This window comes from Miscanthus floridulus, chromosome 11 (genome assembly GCF_019320115.1).
Source record: "Miscanthus floridulus cultivar M001 chromosome 11, ASM1932011v1, whole genome shotgun sequence".
Lineage (NCBI taxonomy): Eukaryota > Viridiplantae > Streptophyta > Magnoliopsida > Poales > Poaceae > Miscanthus > Miscanthus floridulus.
The window spans coordinates 57,372,772-57,393,603 of NC_089590.1; the positions used below are offsets into that span (position 1 = coordinate 57,372,772).

The window sequence follows — 20,832 nt, forward strand, 5'->3', positions numbered from 1 at the left end:
TGCTGAGCCAGATCTGTCGGGTTGATCCAATATGCGGCAGCCACGGGGTCGCTCCGGGGCTTCGCACACAGAACTCGCTCATGCGAGTTGTGTTTCGGCGTTAGCTGTCGGTCATAGTTGTCGTTACCTAGCATGTCGCCGCCATCAGCCGAGTTGTCATACATGATGTTGACTTGTCGGCTGAGCTCTCGAACGTCCGTGGATAGCAGGAACACGGCATAGCTTGAATAATAATCAAAACGGATTCCTGGTAGGACTCTGGCCCAATGCCGTTGCCTTGATCCTGCCGTGGACAGCGACGGGCCAATTGCCTCTCTCCGGTCGGCCGTGGTATACGACCTCGGACGGCAGCACGTACTCAAGTCTTGTAATAACGGGGAATTTCATCCAGTCGGCGACAGCACGTACTCAAGTCGGTCTTGTAATAACGGGGAATTTCATCCAGTCGGCGAGTTGTGATTGTCGGCACGTAACAGCAACCACACCGTGCCGAGTAGATTGATCTTGACGACGAGGTCATTCGAGCTCTTGAATGCAGATTCGTCGAAAGCCCCTACCTGGCGCGGCAGCTGTCGATGTTTCACCACCGATAGCCTGCCATGGGGGTACCCAGAGCAGTTTGTTCGGACTTCAACGTATGCAGAACTCGACGGTAAACGCAAGAGACAGTCGATTTATCCTGGTTCGGGCCCTCGACCGTGATCGAGTAATAGCCCTACGTCCAGTCGACGTTAGCCTTTGCGTTGGATTAATAAATTGTTGTGTTGTTTTCTACTCTGTTATCTATGTCTAGGAACTCCGCCCTCCTTTATATAATCAGGAGGCTAGAGTCCCAGTAGAATTACAGGGTAGTATTACTACTAGGATTATATGGAGAAATCCTAATCAAACTAGATCTCCTCTCTTCCTTGCGGTATATCCCATGGTTCCCGCATCGACAACCCCGTTCCCCGAATCCCCGCGGGGAATTCACCCATTAGGGGATGGGGATGGCATGAATTCTACCCCCACGGGGGATTAACACAGGGCTGAAGTTATCCCCGTTGGAGATCACGGGGGCGGGGATGGTATGCAGGCCCCCGTCCCCGCTCCCCACGGGGACCCGATTCCAAAGGCCCAATACCTGTAATATATAAGCAATGTTGCAACTCTAGCTCCTGTAACACCATCGGTGTTACACCGTAAATCGTTTACTAAAATACTACATGAGCATCATGGTTATATGTTCATGCATGTGATATAGTGTGTAGATCAAATTCCGTAACTCGAAACGATCAACGGAAACACGAAACGAAAGTTACATTTCATAGTCCCGTTATATCGCTTAGGGTTTAAAACCAATTTTTATTAAGCGAAAATGCTATAGAACATATATGTGCTACTTAAATAAAGTTTAAAGTGCAAACTTTGTAGATGACGATGAAATACCTACGGCCCATAGGGATTCCTACGGGGACTAATTCCCCGCGGGAATGGGGATGAGGAGAAAGTCTTCCCTGTGGCACTTGACGGGGATGGGGATGGAGAATTTTCTTCCCCACGGGAAAGGGGATGGAGAGGCACTCGCCGACGGCGAATTCCCCGTTGACATCTGGAGTTCACAGGGAACGGTTCGCTTGAAAATGTTTTTTTTAACTCAACGGCGAACAAATGAATACATGCCGGCAAGAAACGATGGCATGAAAAGCGGGAAAGGCGATGGGCTGGGCCGGCCAGGAGAGTTGTTCGATTCGTTCCCTGGGCAGGCCGGGCAGATCGCGATCCGATTCCCTGCCAGTATTCCCCTGCCTTGGCGGGAAGCCTAGCAATTCTCCCCCCAAATTCCCCGCCACTCCCCGCTCCGGCTCCGTCCACGACTATGGCGACGAGCACCGCCCCCAGCCCCACACCCACGCCGATGTACTCCCAACTCCTCGCCGGGGACTCCGACTCTGAGGGGTCCCTGATCTCCGATGTCTCCGCCTCCCCGCCCCGCGGCCGTTCGCCACAGCCCCCTCCGCCGCCCGACCCCCGTCCCAACCCCAAGCACACCGCCACCGTGAAACCCAAGCCCAAACCCAACCCCCCCAAGTCCAAGGCGAAGCCCAAGCCTGCAGCATCCGCCTGCACCGCCGCCGCTTCGCCGCCTCCCCTCCCCTCCGCCGCGCTCTCCGACCCGCACGGTCTCGTCTCACGCATCGCCGCTGCTCCCGCGCTTGTCGCCGCCACCAGCACCGTCTCTTCCTCCTCCTTCCGCCGTCTCGTCCAGTCGCGCAACCCCTCCTTCGATCCCGCCGCCGCCTTCAGCGCCCCGGCCCCCGCGCCCACTCCGGCGCCCACGGAGATAGCAACCGCAGCGGCAGCGCAGTGTCCTGTGCCGGACGCGCCACCGCAGACCAGGCCCAAGCGGGTGCATCCCAATTCGGTGTCGGAGGTGGCCCCCGCGGCGGCGGAGGCAGAGCAACCGAAGCGGCCGAGAGGGGGTGCCGAAGGAAACTTTGTGCGGCTCAACATCAATGGCTACGGTCGGAGGAGGACGTTCAGGAACGCGCAGGCTAGGCGCCCGACGAAATACCGCTCCTGGCGGCGGCAGCGACATGGCGGCGCGAAACCTCAAGGCTGCGGCGACGAGGAAGGGGATCTTGTGGCTGAAGCTCTGTTAGAGCGGGAGAAGAAGGGGGCAGTAGGTGACGATGGTGTCCTCGAGGCCGTCGAAGCAGCGAGAGAGGACCCATCTGAGCATAATCTTGAGAGCTTGCTCAGAGTTGTCTATGGGTACAACTCTTTCCGCGAGGGGCAGCTTGAGGCAATCCAGAAGGTTGTTGCAGGAGAGTCAACTATGCTTGTGCTCCCTACTGGTGCGGGCAAGTCACTATGCTATCAGGTGTGGACGTGTGGTGAGAACTTTGAGATATTGATTTTGTAAGGTCAGTTCTGAAGTGACAGTAATGCTATATTCTAGGTGCCTGCTATGATTTTGCCTGGACTAACACTGGTGGTAAGCCCCCTGCTCTCCTTAATGGTGGATCAACTGAGGAAGCTACCTGCATTTTTGCCAGGTGGCCTTCTTGCAAGCAATCAGGTAAATAATATGCATACATATTCTTTTATGGGAATCCTAGCCATCCTTATTCTGATCATTGTTCTACACTATCAAATTCTCTCAGACAAGCGATGAGTTTCATGAGACATTACAAAGGTTGCGTGGAGGAGAAATAAAGGTACATTGGTTTGACTCCTAGTTTTATGACTATGACTACTAATGTAGCATCCACTGCCAATTTTAGTTACAGTAACCCAGCCCTGATGCTCCCCTAACTAGTGAGCAATCCAGGCTATCTATGCTATTTTAACACAACAGCATGTTTTTATGAAAATATTATGGAAGTCAAAATTGAATCTAAGATAGACAGATTTCTCAATATATTGAAAATGAGCCCAATCTGATCTTGTGCTTCATATATCCTTTGTGTTGATGATGTTTATACTAACCTGTTTAGCTATGCTTAATTCCTTTCCATTTATGATCAGGTGCTTTTTGTTTCCCCGAAAGATTCTTGAATGAAGAATTTCTGCTAATATTTAGGGATGGGCTACCAATATCTCTAGTTGCTATTGATGAAGCTCACTGCATTTCTGAATGGTGAGTTGATATGTGTTATGACCGGTAAGGTCTATGGGTGCAGACACCACCAGGGCTAGCAGCCCGGTTGGGTCGGTGGACCAGTTGCTATGGGCGCAGACACCACCAGGGCTAGCAGCCCGGTTGGGTCGGTGGACCAGTTGGTTAGCAAGTCCTAAAATCTAGGATACTTATCTCTTGAGTTTGTTATTTAGATTGAGTTAGAGTTAAGTTAGTTAAAGATTTACTTGTATAAGTATGGGACTCTTATGATGGAATAGATTTAGCCTGGGATTGAGTTTAACTCACCTTGGGCCCTCGGGCGTTACTGTTCACGATCTCTCTATCGTCGCTGCCCTCCAGGCGTCTCCAGCCAGCCGCCGAGCACGGCGTCTCCCGTTCATCGCCGGGGTTCCAAGCCCAGGCCCTCCGTCTCTCACCCCTACGCTCTCAGGTCCCTAAGCCACAACAATCTGGTATAAGAGACCATGGTTTCCTCCGGTGCTGCTGCCGCTGCCGCGGCGACGGCCACCACCGTTTCCACCATGCCACCGCTGTCCGCGTCCCTCGTCACGTCGGGTTCCCTACCACCACCCCCTGCACCACCGAACCTTGCGGATTCCTTGGCCGCCTTGGTGACCATGCAGCGGCAGATGGGCGACATGTTCCACGGCATGCAGCGGCAAATGGCGGAGATGTCCCTGCGCCTGGCGACGGTCGAGAGCCGCCCTGGTCCTTCGACAACACCGCTCCTGCCGTACTCCACCGCGCCGCTCCTCCAATATGGCATGCCGGGCTATGGGGCTTTCCCGGCGTCAGAGCCGGTAGTCTCTGAGATCCTGCCTTCACAGTCACTTCCACCTCCGGTGCTCACAGCGGCCGGCGTTACCTCGCAGCCATCTCCGACGGGACTTCCGATTCAGTCGATTCCGTTTCAGTCATCACCGTCGCCGGTACCGTCGTTGTCCTCCATCCTGAACGGGCCGATCTACTCTTCTGCGACGGTGGTGCATGAACCGCGACATCACCATGAGGGACAGGGGGACAGCCAGGGCGTTCCCAGGTTCCACAAGTTGTCCTTTCCCACTTACGACGGCAAAGAAGACCCGCTCGGATGGCTAAACCGTTGCGAATCCTTCTTCCGCGGCCAGCTTACTAGTGAGGCGGACAAGGTTTGGCTCGCGTCCTTCCACATAACGGGATCAGCACAGCAGTGGTATTATGTGTTGGAACGAGACTCTGGCCGCCCATCTTGGACTGATTTCCGCCTACTCTGCCACCAACGTTTTGGACCGGCACTGGCACTGTCCACCAACCATCTTGCAGACCTCGCTCGACTACCGTTCAGTGCCTCCGTCAATGCTTACATGGAAGCTTTCCAGGCGCGCTTGGCGCACGCAGGACATCTGTCGCCGCTACAACAAGCGCAGTCGTTTACCGGCGGACTTCCGGAGTATCTCCGGGTTGACGTGGAGCTCCATGACCCCCAGGATTTACACCGCGCCATGCGCCTGGCTCGGGCTTATGAACGCCGCCATACATCAGCGGCCCTCGCGCTACCAGCACCACCCAGTCCTCCTTGGCGAGTTCTGGCTGGACAGCCAGGGGGTGCTATACCATCAGCAGCAGCCGCGGCCTCCTCCCCAAGCCGGCAATTCAAGCGCCTCACACCGGCGGAGATGGCAGATCGCCGCAAATGGGGCTTGTGTTACAACTGTGATGAACCATATGTGCAAGGACACAAGTGTCCGCGTCTGTTCTACCTTGAAGTGACCGATTATACGGTGGAGGAGCCAGAGTCCGATGACGAAGACCAACCGACAGCAGTCGGCCAAGACAAACCCACCATATCATTATCAGCCATCGCAGGGATCAGGACCGAGGATACTATGCAAGTTTATGTGCGAGTGGGCAATGTACAGTGCGTAGCGCTCCTCGACTCAGGTTCCACTCACACATTCATCAACGGGGACGTCGCACGACGCGTGGGCATCCACTTTGATCGGTGCCCAGGTGCCGGGGTCACTGTCGCCAATGGTGATCGTGTCGAGTGCCGAGGGCTCGCGCGCGACGTCGGCATACGCATTGCCGAAGAGGCCTTTTCAGTGGACTGCTATACGATTCCGTTGGACCGGTGGGATATGGTTCTCGGTGTCAACTTTTTGCGCACTCTCGGACCGATATTGTGGGATTTTGATGACTTGTGCATGGCTTTCAACAAGGCTGATCGGCGCGTTTTCTGGCGCGGTATCGGCTCAACCCGCTATGATGTGCAGTCCACTCGACGGCTCTATGCTCTCCAGGACGCGGGCAGCACCACAGGAACAGCCTTGCTCCACAAGCTGCTCCACTCATTTGAGGATGTGTTCGCTACACCCGAAGGGTTGCCGCCTGCTCGACACTGTGATCACCGCATTCACCTCGTGCCAAATGCGGTGCCAGTGGCCGTGCGGCCCTACAGATATCCCCAACTCTAGAAAGATGAACTGGAGGCATAGTGTGCTGCGAAGTTGCAGATGGGGATGATCCGCCCGAGCACTTCAGCATTCTCTGCTCCTGTGTTACTTGTCAAGAAACATGACCGCTCCTGGAGGTTTTGTGTTGATTACCGTGCCTTGAACAAACTCACCATTAAGGACAAATTTCCCATCCCGGTGGTCGAAGAATTACTGGATGAGCTTCATGGGGCCCGGTTTTTCTCCAAGCTGGATTTGCGCTCAGGGTACCACCAAGTTCGTATGCATGCCGATGACATTGAGAAGACTGCTTTCCGGACTCATGAGGGTCATTTCGAGTTCTTAGTCATGCCTTTCGGACTGTCCAATGCACCGGCAACATTCCAAAGTCTCATGAACACAGTGCTCTGGCCATTCCTCCGTAAGTTTGTCCTTGTGTTTTTTGACGACATCTTGATTTATAGCCCCTCTTGGTCGACACATCTACAGCACATCAACGCAGTCTTGACTGCCCTTTGTGATCATCAATTGCGGCTGAAACGATCTAAATGCGACTTCGCAACGTCGGCGGTACAGTACTTGGGACATGTCATCTCCGCAGCCGGTGTGGCAATGGATCAGGAGAAGGTCGTGGCAGTCAACACATGGCCTCAACCCGGCAACGTGCGGGCGCTCCGGGGATTCCTAGGTCTCGCCGGGTACTATCGTTGGTTCATCAAAGATTACGGCTCGGTGGCTGCCCCCTTGATTGCACTTCTCAAGGAGGCGTTCCTGTGGTCTACAGCAGCCATGGACGCCTTCAACGCCCTCGAGAAGGCCCTGTCCAGTGCACCGGTTCTACAACTACCTGATTGGGACAAAACGTTCATGGTTGATTGTGATGCATCGGGTTCTGGATTTGGCGCAGTCCTCCATCAAGGCGCCGGGGCTCTGGCATTTTTCAGTAGACCTTTCGCAGCGAGGCACCACAAGTTAGCCGCATATGAGAGGGAGCTTATCGGTCTTGTCCAAGCCATGCAGCACTGGCGCCCCTATTTGTGGGGCCGACAATTCATTGTGCGCACAGATCATTATGCATTGAAGTTTTTGTTGGATCAACGGCTATCTACGGTTCCCCAACATCAGTGGGTTAGTAAGCTCTTTGGGTATGATTTCACGATTGAATACAGGCCGGGAGCTCTCAATGTCGTTGCCGATGCATTGTCTCGGCGGGAGGCGGGCGATCTGCTGCTCCAGGCCATCTCGGCTCCGTCATTTCAGTTATTCGACGACCTACGCCGCGAACTGCAGCTGGACGAAGACCTGCGAGCGCTGCGCGACTCCATTGTGGCTAAACGTGGTGAGCCTTGGCGCATCGCTGAGGGTCTCATCATGCGCGGCGCCCGCGTTTTTGTCCCAGCAACGTCTTCAGTCCTCCCTGCTGTTCTCCAGATGGCGCACGGGGCTGGTCATGAAGGAACACAGAAGACGTTGCAGAGGCTTCGGCAGGAGTTCGTGATTGACCATGATCGTCGCATTGTCCGGGACTTTGTGAGTTCGTGTCTCACGTGTCAGCGGAATAAAACCGACCATCTACACCCGGCCGGCCTCCTTCAGCCGCTAGAAGTCCCATCGCAAGTTTGGTCGGACATATCCATGGATTTCGTGGAGGACCTACCTCGTGTGCATGGGAAGAGTGTGATTTTAACGGTGGTTGACAGATTTTCCAAGCAGGCATATTTTCTTCCGCTCAGTCACCCATACACAGCAGCGTCGGTCGCCGGTGTGTTCTTTGACGGCATTGTCAGACTTCATGGTTTTCCGGCGTCCATTGTGAGTGATCGCGATCCAGTGTTTACAGGGCATGTGTGGCGCGATCTCTTCAAGCTCGCTGGGGTCAAACTAAAGATGAGCACAGCTTTTCATCCGCAAACCGATGGACAGTCTGAGGTGGTCAATCGCACCATTGCTATGTATCTGAGGTGTCTCACAGGCGATCGTCCTCGTTCTTGGCTTCAGTGGCTGCCTTGGGCTGAATATTGTTACAACACTTCGTTCCACTCCTCCCTGTGGCCGCCGCCGTTTGAGGTGGTGTATGGCCGGCCGCCACCGCCACTGCTGCCCTACACTGCCGGCTCGGCAAGGACAGCCACGGTGGACAAGCTTCTGATGGATAAGTTTCATGTGTGGCTGGTCTTTGTGGGGCTATGATGCTCACATGGTCATGGTCCTTGTGGCTGTTTTTCTGTTTTTAGGACAGCATCTTAGACTAGAGGACAGCATCTTAGACTAGAGGACAGCATCTTAGCTAGGACAGCATATTAGCATCTTAGACTAGCATCTTAAACTAGCATCTTGGCATATGCTTGGCTGGCTAGCAGCCTATAAATATGTAACCCCAACCCCTCAGGTTGGTATGGCATTTGTGTGAGCTTGTGTGAGAAATAGACAAAAAAATTGCCCCAACTCCTAGTGTCATCCTCTCTCGATGAGAGTAAGAATTCTCCTACTACCAAGAGTGAGAATTCAGCGACTAACAACTGGTATCAGAGCCATATTATCCTGTAGCCTGAGCATCTCTTGCTCATCTTCTCTCCCAGCCCCACAACAGCCCCAGCTGTTGGCAGCAGCAGCTCCTCCGGCCGCTCCTGTTCACTCCTCTCCTAGCTCGTCTGAAGCAGCTCTCTCCCCACGCAGCAGCCCCCCGGTAGCGCGTCATGTTCGCAGGGCAGTCTCAGCGCTCGGTCGCCTCGAGCACGCGGCGTCGGCAGGAGGCCGAACTTGCCGCGGTAGAGGAACGCGAGCGAGCGACGGCAGAGACCGCTGCGGCGGCAGCAAGGGCGTCGAGGCTGGCAGCGGCGGAGCTGGCAGCAGCCAGAGCGGAGGCGGAGGCAGCGGCGGCGGCGAATGCAGCGCGTGCGGCGGCAGCGGAGGTCGAGGCTCTGCGCGGCAGCATCGGCAGCTCCATTTCCGCTGACGACACCGCCGACGCGGACCTCGAGCTGCTAGGGAGGGAGGCAGCGCGAGCGCGGGCGGCGCAGTGGGCAGCCGCGCACGTCCACGAGCGTGGCGGTAGCCCAGACAGGCGTGGACGCGCCGGCGGCGCTCCTGGAGGAGACGCGCACGGCGGTGGCGCTCCTGGGGCAGCCGCGCACGCCCACGAGCGCGGCGGCAGCCCAGACAGGCGCGGACGCGCCGGTGGCGCTCCTGGAGGAGGCGCGCACGGCAACGGTGGCGGACGGGTCGATGGAGAGCGCGGCCTTCACAGGCAGCGTGGCTCTCTCTCCCCGGATAGGTACCGACGGGTCGATGGAGAGCGCGACCTTCACAGGCAGCGTGGCTCTCTCTCCCCGGATCGGTACCGTGGTTACCACGGGCTCCAGGCTGTTGTCAGGGACGTCGGTCCCGGCGGTGGGTGGCCTACCCTCACCAAGACCAACTACGTCGAGTGGGCTGCGGTGATGAGGGTAAAGCTCCAGGTGCGGCACATGTGGGAGGCAGTCCGGTATGGCGACGTCGACTACGACCTAGATCGACGGGCGCTGGATGCTCTCATCGCTGCAGTCCCGCCCGAGATGCAGTTCTCGCTTACCAGCAAGCGAACTGCCAAGGAGGCTTGGGACGCCATCGTTGCGGCACGCATCGGCAGCGACCGCGCCCGCAAGTCCACACTGCAGGCACTTCGCAAGGAGTGGGAGAACCTGGCCTTCAAGCCAGGTGAGGACGTTGATGACTTTGCTCTCCGTCTCAACACTCTGTTGCAGAAGATGGTGCAGTTCGGCGACGACACTTACGGCGAGGAGAGAGCTGTTGAAAAGCTCTTCCGCTGCGTCCCCGAGAAGTACAAGCAGATGGCTCGCTCGATCGAGTCTCTGCTGGATCTCTCCACGATGTCGATCGAGGAGGCGATAGGTCGCCTCAAGGTCGTCGACAGCGATGAGCCACAGTCCCTCTCGGGGCCCATCACCACTGGCGGGAAGCTACTCCTCACTCGGGAGCAGTGGCTTGCCAGCCAAGGTGACCGGAGGAAGGGGGAGCCTTCTTCCGCGACAGGCGGCCGCAAGCGTGGCAAGCCACGCAAGGCGCGCAGAGACGCCCAGGCCGGGGCGCGAGGACGTGCCAAGGGTGATGCCCGCGGAGGCGCCCAGGGCGGCGCCGCCGGCAGGCACAAGCCGGCACGAGACGACGCCTGCCGCAACTGCGGCCAGCTTGGCCATTGGGCCAAGGACTGTCGACAGCCACGACGCGGTCAGGCCCACGTCGCACAGGCGGAGGAGGAGGAGCCGGCTCTGTTCATGGCACATGCCAGCATCGAGCTACCTCCAGCGGCACCGGTCGCAGCGGCTCTCCTCCACCTTGACGAGCCAAAAGCACACGCCCTCCTCGGCGACAGCTCCGGCAACGACAAGACTGACGGGTGGTGCCTCGACACCGGCGCCACCCATCACATGACCGGTCGACGGGAGTTCTTCACCGAGCTTGACTCTAGCGTCCGAGGCTTCGTCAAGTTTGGGGATGCCTCCGGCGTGGAGATCAAGGGCGTCGGCTCCATCATCTTCACCGCCGTGTCTGGTGAGCACAGGCTGCTCACCGGAGTCTACTACATCCCCGCGTTGAGGAACTCCATCATCAGCTTGGGACAGCTGGATGAGAACGGTTCGCGCGTGGTGGTTGAGGACGGAGTCATGAGGATTTGGGATCGTCGTGGTCGCCTTCTTGCCAAGGTATCCAGAAGCGCAAATCGACTCTACGTCCTTAACGTGCAGGTGGCACAACCCCTCTGTCTCGCTGCTCGTCGGGACGACGAGGCGTGGCAGTGGCACGAGCGTTTCGGGCACCTTCACTTTGAGGCCCTGAAGCGGCTCAGTGCCACGGAGATGGTGCGAGGCCTGCCGTGCCTCGACCATGTGGAGCAGCTCTGCGACGTCTGCGTGTTGACGAAGCAGAGGCGACTCCCTTTTCCCCAGCGGGCGAGCTTTCGAGCCAAGGAGAGGCTCGAGCTCGTGCACGGAGACTTGTGTGGCCCGGTGACACCGGCCACACCGGGAGGACGATGCTACTTCCTGCTGCTCGTCGACGACCTCTCCCGCTACATGTGGGTGATGGTCCTCGGCAGCAAGGGAGAGGCTGCGGACGCCATCAGACGCGCGCAGGTTGCTGCGGAGGCGGAGTGCGGCCGCAAGCTGCGCGTGCTGCGCACCGACAACGGCGGCGAATTCACGGCGGCTGAATTCGCGTCGTACTGCGCTGACGAGGGCATTCAGCGCCACTACTCCGCGCCGTACAGCCCGCAGCAGAACGGCGTCGTCGAGCGGCGCAACCAGACGGTTGTGGGGATGGCTCGGGCCCTCCTCAAGCAGAGGGGGATGCCGGCTGTCTTCTGGGGAGAGGCGGTGGTGACGGCCGTCTACATCCTCAACCGCTCGCCTACCAAGGCGCTCGACGGCAGGATGCCGTACGAGGCTTGGCATGGGCGCAAGCCGGCGGTCTCCCACTTGCGGGTCTTCGGCTGCCTCGCGTTCGCCAAGGAGCTCGGCCACATCAGCAAGCTCGACGACAGGAGCACTCCGGGAGTGTTCATCGGCTACGCGGAGGGCTCGAAGGCCTACCGCATCCTCGACCCGAAGACACAGCGTGTGCGCACGGCGCGCGACGTTGTGTTCGACGAAGGGCGAGGATGGGCGTGGGACAAGGCAGTGGACGACGGCTCGGCTCCGACGTACGACGACTTCACTGTCGAGTACGTCCACTTCGAGGGAGCTGGGGGAGTAGGCAGTTCTTCTTCGGCGAGCGCGTCTACCCCAGTCTCCGAGCCTCCACCGACCCCGGCACCTGCTACTCCGACAGCACCACGCTCTCCAGCCAGGACCTCGGCTGCGATGAGCTCTTCGCCGGCTCCACCACAGCCGGCAACGCCACGCACTCCAGCACCGACAGGCACCACTCCGGGCACGTCTACTCCACCACCAGCTCGTGTCGAGCACGGCCCGGTTGAGCTCGCTACTCCGCTCTCTCACGACGAGGAGCGCGTCGACGCGTACCACGACGGCGAGCCGTTGCGGTACCGTACGGTGGAGAACCTTCTCGGCGACCAGCCGGTGCCGGGACCGGTGCCTCACGACCTGGAGGCGCAGTTGCACCTTGCGTGTGACGACGGCGAGCCTCGGTCGTTTGCAGAGGCCGAGAGACACGCGGCATGGCGCGCCGCGATGCAGTTGGAGATGGATGCGGTTGAGAAGAACCGCACCTGGGAGCTTGCTGACCTTCCTCGTGGTCACCGCGCGATCACCCTTAAGTGGGTGTACAAGTTGAAGAGGGATGAAGCCGGCGCCATCGTCAAGCACAAGGCTCGCTTGGTGGCACGAGGTTTCGTGCAGCAGGAGGGGGTCGACTTCGACGACGCCTTTGCTCCCGTGGCACGGATGGAGTCCGTGCGACTCCTCCTTGCGCTAGCTGCCCAGGAGGGCTGGCGTGTTCATCACATGGACGTCAAGTCGGCGTTCCTTAACGGCGACTTGAAGGAGGAGGTCTACGTGCACCAGCCGCCGGGATTTGTGATCCCCGGCAAGGAGGGCAAGGTGCTCCGCCTGCGCAAGGCCCTCTATGGCTTGCGGCAGGCACCGAGGGCGTGGAATGCCAAGCTGGATTCCACGCTAAAGGGGATGGGCTTCGAGCAAAGCCCGCACGAGGCGGCCATCTACCGACGGGGCAATGGAGGTAATGCCCTGCTGGTGGGTGTCTACGTCGACGACTTGGTGATCACCGGCACCAAGGATGTGGAGGTGGCGGCATTCAAGGAAGAGATGAAGGCCACCTTCCAGATGAGTGACCTGGGGCCTCTCTCCTTCTACCTGGGAATCGAGGTACACCAGGATGACTCTGGGATCACGCTTCGACAGACCGCCTACGCCAAGCGCGTCGTTGAGCTAGCTGGGCTCACCGACTGCAACCCAGCTCTCACTCCGATGGAGGAGAGGCTGAAGCTGAGCCGCGACAGCACGACGGAGGAGGTGGACGCTACGCAGTACCGGCGTCTTGTGGGGAGCCTTCGCTACCTCGCCCACACACGGCCGGACTTGGCATTCTCCGTCGGCTACGTTAGTCGGTTCATGCAGCGACCGACGACGGAGCACCAGCAGGCTGTGAAGAGGATCATCCGCTACGTTGCGGGGACTCTCGACCACGGCCTCTACTACCCGATGTGCCCTGGGGCGGCACACTTCGTCGGGTACAGCGACAGCGACCACGCCGGCGACATCGACACCAGCAAGAGCACGAGCGGGATCCTCTTCTTCCTCGGCAAGTGCCTCGTTAGCTGGCAGTCGGTCAAGCAGCAGGTGGTGGCCCTGTCCAGCTGCGAGGCCGAGTACATAGCGGCCTCCACCGCTTCGACTCAGGCGCTCTGGCTCGCTCGACTGCTTGGTGATCTCCTCGGCAGAGACACTAGAGCGGTGGAGCTCAGGGTGGACAGCAAGTCCGCTCTGGCCCTGGCAAAGAACCCCGTGTTCCACGAACGCAGCAAGCACATCCGGGTGAGGTACCACTTCATCCGAGGCTGTTTGGAGGAAGGAAGCATCAAGGCGAGCTACATCAACACCAAGGACCAGCTTGCGGATCTGCTCACCAAGCCCCTTGGGAGGATCAAGTTCCTTGAGCTCTGCTCTAGGACCGGGATGGTTCAACTCTCCCACAAGATGACGCACAAGACTTAGGGGGAGAATGATGGATAAGTCTCATGTGTGGCTGGTCTTTGTGGGGCTATGATGCTCACATGGTCATGGTCCTTGTGGCTGTTTTTCTGTTTTTAGGACAGCATCTTAGACTAGAGGACAGCATCTTAGCTAGGACAACATATTAGCATCTTAGACTAGCATCTTGGCATATGCTTGGCTGACTAGCAGCCTATAAATATGTAACCCCAACCCCTCAGGTTGGTATGGCATTTGTGTGAGCTTGTGTGAGAAATAGACAAGAAAATTGCCCCAACTCCTAGTGTCATCCTCTCTCGATGAGAGTAAGAATTCTCCTACTACCAAGAGTGAGAATTCAGCGACTAACAGCTTCTCTGCGACCGTGACGCCTTTCTCGCTGATGTTCGGGATCGGTTGCTGCAAGCTCAGGAGTATGCCAAACGGCACTATGATGCTCACCACCGCCCTCTTCAGTTCAACATTGACGATTGGGTTTTCTTGCCCTTCTGCATCGGCCGGCGCAATCCCTGGTACCGGGTTTTCGTGGCAAGCTTAGTCCACGGTTTGTTGGTCCGTTTCAGGTTATTGAACGCATTGGCGAAGTGGCATATCGCCTACGTCTTCCGGAGGGAGCTCGGATTCATGATGTGTTCCATGTTGGGGTGCTCAAGCCGTTTCGGGGAACCCCGCCATCAACTACACCAGCGCTTCCTCCTCTCCATCAGGGCCGACTGCTTCATCATCCTACACGAGTGCTTCGTTCTCAGCTGCGTCGCGGTGTGTGGCATGTGCTGGTGCAGTGGGAGAACATGCCGGAAGATGACGCTACGTGGGAGCCCGTGGAGGAGTTCCGTGCTACCTTTCCTTCGTTTTAGCTCGAGGACGAGCTGTTTCCAAAGGAGGGGAGAGATGTTATGACCGGTAAGGTCTATGGGCGTAGACACCACCAGGGCTAGCAGCCCGGTTGGGTCGGTGGACCAGTTGCTATGGACGTAGACACCACCAGGGCTAGCAGCCCGGTTGGGTCGGTGGACCAGTTGGTTAGCAAGCCCTAAAATCTAGGATACTTATCTCTTGAGTTTGTTATTTAGATTGAGTTAGAGTTAAGTTAGTTAAAGATTTACTTGTATAAGTATGGGACTCTTATGATGAAATAGATTTAGCCTGGGATTGAGTTTAACTCACCTTGGGCCCTCGGGTGTTACTGTTCATGATCTCTCTATTGTCGCTGCCCTCCAGGCGTCTCCAGCCAGCCGCCGAGCACGGCGTCTCCCGTTCATCGCCGGGGTTCCAAGCCCAGGCCCTCCGTCTCTCACCCCTACGCTCTCAGGTCCCTAAGCCACAACAATATGTCCTTGTAGTTCAATTGATATACTGCATGCTGTTCTTTGCAGTTAGTACCAAAGCTTTTCTCTTTTCCGCTTTCTATCTGCTTGTTTTCTTTGACACATCCTATGATCGTTGTTGTTCTTCTCTCTTGCTTATTATGTGCTTGCTCTGCTCTGCTCATCACTTATTGTTAGTTCAACAATGTTTATGTCTTGATATTGAACAATGGGCAGGTCTCATAATTTTAGACCTTCGTATCTAAGGCTCCGTGCATCACTACTTCGAAGAAAACTTAATGTTCAATGTATTCTTGCAATGACTGCAACTGCGACAACTCAAACCTTGGAGGAGATAGTGACTGCCTTAGAAATACCATCTGATAACCTCATTAAAACATCTCAAATAAGGGACAATCTGCAGCTGTCTATCAGCACAAGCAATAACAGGTAGGTCAGTTTATATCCTTCTAAGTTTCCGTGGGCCATTTTGATGGCAGCACTGGATTGTTTAATATGGTTTAACTATGTAAGAAGCCATGCCACCTGTTTTCCGTGAGCACATGTTGATCCAGTCCTTTTAAAAAAACAGAGACTGAAGGATCTATTGCTGTTGTTGAAGTCTTCACCTTTTGTTGACATGAAGAGTATAATTGTCTATTGCAAGTTTCAGGTGATCTCCTTTCTGTTTCCTCAAGATGTTCATACATTTGTCCAGTACCTAAATCTTTCTGATACAGCTGCAAAGATATAAAAGTTTTTTTTTCTTGACAGGGAGAAACTGACTATGTTTCAAAGTACTTATGTGACAACAACATTACTGCTAAGGTTGGTATTCACCTTGATTGAAATTTATTGCATTTATTGTTTCTTTACATCTGATTCTGTTCTGTAGAGCTACCATAGTGGACTTCCTATGAAGAACAGGAGCCGTGTACAAGAGCTTTTCTGCTCTAACAAAATAAGAGTGGTAATGGCAGTTCTTTGTCAGCACCTATTTTATCAAATGCATTACGCAGTTGTTGATGTCTAACCTTGTTGTCTTCCTCCCTGTGACCGAAGGTTGTTGCAACAGTGGCATTTGGAATGGGTCTTGATAAGAGTGACGTTGAAGGGGTATGATTAGCATAGAAAATTCAAATGTGACAGCCTATAGCTTTAAGCAAAGTTACACTCCTTATCACTTGGACTGATTCAAGCATTTCCCCTTTTAAAGGTGATTCACTATAGCTTGCCAGAAAGCTTAGAAGAATACATACAGGTATACTTCATGCGGAATGCTTTTTTCTCCATTCTCTTTTCTCTGCTCTAGACATCTTACTGTGCTCTTTCCAGGAAACTGGGCGTGCTGGGAGGGATGGGCGATTGTCATATTGTCATCTACTTCTTGATTCAACAACATTCTATAAGAGCCGTAGTCTTTCGCACAGGTGAATCTTATCTTCTTGTTCGTTTAAAAGAACTTCTTATAATTTACTTGATCAATCTGCTCTAAGTTTCCAACGGAATGACTTCAATCAACCCGTCTTTTTTACAGTGACGGTGTTGATGAATATGCTATGAGCAAATTTCTTTGCCAGGTATTTTCATGTGACAATTCAGTGGGGCGCATTTGCTCCTTGGTTAAAGAGTCGACTTCACGCAAGTTTGATATAAAAGAGGAGGTTTGCATCTGCCTTATGCCCTTATCTGTTATCAGCTGAATGCACCTAGTTTCTTTTTGCACGTGTTCATGCTGCATTTCAGGCAGTTGTGTTGCTATATTCTGCCATAAGCTTTAAATTTTCATTCTACAAATTTGTTGTAGTCATAGGCTCATAACTATTTTGGTTGTAAATCACTTTTGCATGTTGATAAGGTGTCAACTTATAGAGCAATCATGATCACCATGACAGCTGTTTCCTGTGCTACCAAAGGCTATTATTCACACATCTAGGCACTCTGTACCTCTGATCTTTTAGGCACTTGGAATTCTGATCCCCTAAAAGTGCTTTTCATTCCCAATGCATTTGATATCCAATATGAAATTCTGAATTGCCCATCTAACTTTCAGATGTCAATATCAAACTTGATCATTTCATCCTTCAGGTGCTCTTGACTGTCCTAACACAGCTAGAAATCGGTGGTCAGCAATATCTCCGTTTACTTCCTCAGTTCAGTGTTACCTGCACACTGTATTTTCACAAGGTACATCTAATGCTTGTAGAGCGATCCCATTGTCTGGAATTCTGGATGCAGTTGGTTTGTTATAACTGGTACACTACAAACCAAAATCTTGCTTAGTTTGCTCAGCTGATCACCATGGTAGTAATTAAAGAATGACTCTTTACTATTAAAGGGACACCTTCACCCAGGCATTCAATCACCAGAAGTATACCGTGTGCTTCGTTATTTTGTTAAGCTATCATACTTGCCTCCTTTTATTTCACTTTTCCTGATTCATTCAGTTACATCGATGCAGACGTCACCACACTTGCTTGAAGACAAGGATGTACTAGTTAGATCAATTCTGAATAAGTAAGCATTATCTGCTTTTGCATCCTTCTTTTTCCTGTTGCACTACTGAGATTCTGATTCTCCATTTTTTTAATTACAGGTCAGAGACTAAGGGTGGAAATTTTGTCTTCGACATGACAAAGGTAGCTAATGATCTGAACATCACAGTGAATGAAGTATTTGACCATTTGCAACAGCTAAAGGTTTGCCTGAACCTAATACTTCTTTTTTCTTATTAATACCAATGTTGTCAAGGTGTTCATCAATTCTTTTCATGGCTGGCTGCCTACCATTATTCAATACACAATTGATAATGCAGGATAGGCTAACCTTTAGTTAAATGAATATTTATATCTTCAGAATTGAATTGCTGGAGTTATGTTTGGTGCACTGCCCGCATGAGGATGGAATCTTAATTAACTCAGTGAACAGCGTTTCATGTTTAAAATTTCTTGCCTTTTTTTCAGCAATTGAGTCTGAATGTTCTTTTCATCTGTACCAAAAATAGGATTCTGTGGGAAAGAATGGCTATTAGACTACAGTTATACCAATAAAATATTGAACACTGATTAGCCCATTAAATTTTACATGACTTTATTTACCATTAGAATTGATGTAGATAATGCATCTTGTTTTGAAGAAAATACATATATACATGACTCCGTACCTGCCGATCTGTGATATAACCTGGTGGTCGTATATATTCTGTGTTGTCTAGTTGCACCTTTGTGTTCTTGTATTAATTTTTATCCATATCGATCGCACGGTTGCACTTCAATGAGTTGTGGCTGTTGCCCTTTTTATTGAGAGCATAAAGATTGATTATGTAGTATTATGTTTAGCAGTTAAGAATGTTGACTAGATTGATTATGTAGTATTATGTTTAGCAGTTAAGAATGTTGACTTGCTAGTGTCGTGCCTTTTTTAACCATTGTCTAACTCTATTTTGCCTCAGATTTCTACAATTGTTTCTATGTTGACTCTTTTTAATTTCTATTTCTCCTCCATTCAGTTCTCTGGAGAAATTTCATACGAATTAAAAGATCCAGCCTGCATTTACGTGATCTTAAAGAAGCCAGATGACTTGAATGCACTTTCAGCAAATATCACAAAATGGCTTTCTGAAGTAGAAAATTCAAAGGTGCACTGCAAGTCTCCTCCAAATGTTCCCTTTTTCCATAAATAGTGTTCTATTTGTTTCTTATCCAAACTTTGAATGAAGTTATTCAAGTATCTAAGATTTTTTATTTTGTTAGCCAATATACTTCTGCAGATATAACTGTGTTCCTAGTTCGTCTTAGCCAATCTTTGATGCTTTGTTGTACAGATCAGTAAATTGGATGCTATGTTTGATCTAGCAAACTTTGCTGTCAAGGGGTGCCAAAGGACTGATGGCTGTTCTGGCTGCCAGCACACTTCGTGCATTCAAAAGAAGATCATACAGTACTTTAGTAAGAACTACGCCACCTCATACAATGACCACTGTACTCAGCCACACAGGAGCAGGTTTGTGCTCTTCATCTTCCCAATTCAAACAGACAACGATGATCCGCATGTACTTTGAACTGCTCTAATCCAAAACTTTATTTGACTCGCCGTTTCATTTTGCTTCCTGCAGCCCATTCTTGCAAGCTGATATAAAGGTATGGGCAATCGCTTCCACCGTGATTTTTGTCTTTGTCGCAATTCGCCATGACAACACCTTCACTGCCCCACAGGTGTTCCTTCAAAGCAATTCGTTTGCGAAATTCACGCCAAGGGCCGTTGCTAGGATTATGCATGGCATATCAAGCCCGGCTTTTCCATCTGCCACCTGGTCCAAGAACCACTTCTGGTCTCTCTCTTCTCTCCCTCTCATGTCTATCTTTTCCTTCCCACCAATTTATGTATCTCATGGCTGAAATTTTGGTTGGCAGGGGGCGCTATGTGGAGGTTGATTTCCCAGTGGTCATGGAAGCTGCCAAAGCCGAACTAGTCAAATTCGTGGGAAAAGGAGAGTAGAATCGTAGTACTCATCGGCACGGCAATAGGAACAGTTGCCTTCACTAGTTCACTGGGTGCGTGTGCTGTACCGAGTAGAACGCTTGCAGGCTGCAACCAATGATAGAAAGCTACCACAAGTTCGTGCCTTCTTCCCAGCTAGTCCGCAGTTGGTACACATGCTTATGCATCATGCCATGAACTGCTATCGTTGTTTGCCATCAGGCTTGGACCTCCAGAAATGAAGCATCAGCCAGGTCTGGTCTGATTGTCTGAATGCGTGCTGGGCAGCGATATTTATTCAAGCAATGCTGATGCTGCCAAGTGTCAACCAAGCTGGCTGCTGGCTAGACTTCTGCCGTGTGTGGTAAGGTTTAGTAGGGAGCCGCGCGAAGAAAAGGGGGGAAAACGATGGTAGGGGTGTCCAGGAAGCAATGATGCAGAGCCATCACCCATCACTGTAAATGATGAGGTGGTATCTGCTTGATTGTGAAAATGTTGTTCACCACGGCTGGAGATTAGAAGCTGTGTGCGATCAAGAGTTCCAGATCCGTCGTTCATCCATCACTGCTCTCGGTACTTGGGTTGCTTTACGCGGCCACGATCGATGCCATTTCAGGGGCCAGTGCAGGTTTCGTGCCACATGTCATGCGCCCTGTTCGTTTGTCCGATAAAAGTACTATTGACTGATTTATTGTAAGAGAAAAATACTATTCGTTCATCGAAAAAGTACAGAATATAAGCCAAGCGCATCGCAATGCTTCGTTTCGTTGCCATCATTGTAGACAAGACACCCGTTCCAAAGCGGCTGGCGGGTCTTGCAGTTCCTGTTCGCTAGATCTGGTCCGGCATTGATTGCATGCCGAGGCGGCGAAAACTCTGCGTCTTTCGATCGGTCTCTTTGCACGGCTGTGGACCTGCGTTTGTCTAGATGAGACGAGACGCAGCTGGCGGCCGCTAACCATGTGCCTGCCCATAAGTTGTTCGGCGGTGGGATGAAATCATTTGTGAGCTGGTGGAACGATCAGATGCACATCCAAATCGTTTTGTTGTTTATGCTGCCTGAACACATCAGCGCAGCGTTCTTGGTTGTAGTGAGTAGGAACAGCAGGTTAAGAAAATAATCCTGACTGATCATACCTGTGGAGTTCAGTGGACACAGCATATTCTTCAAGCCAAATCTAGCGACTGGAGCATATCCAGGACCACGGAGGCACCGGGCACGGACCAGGCTTACGGAGTTATTACGGTGAAGCTTACACTTGTGTACGTGTACTCCTACCCAACTCGAAGGAATCAAGAAA

At 53.1% G+C, this 20,832-nt stretch overlaps 1 pseudogene; it reads left to right on the forward strand.

The window, feature by feature from the left end:
• Positions 1–1,728: 1,728 nt before the first annotated feature.
• LOC136493165 (ATP-dependent DNA helicase Q-like 5) lies at positions 1,729–20,270 on the forward strand (annotated as a pseudogene).
• The last annotated feature ends 562 nt before the right edge of the window (positions 20,271–20,832 follow it).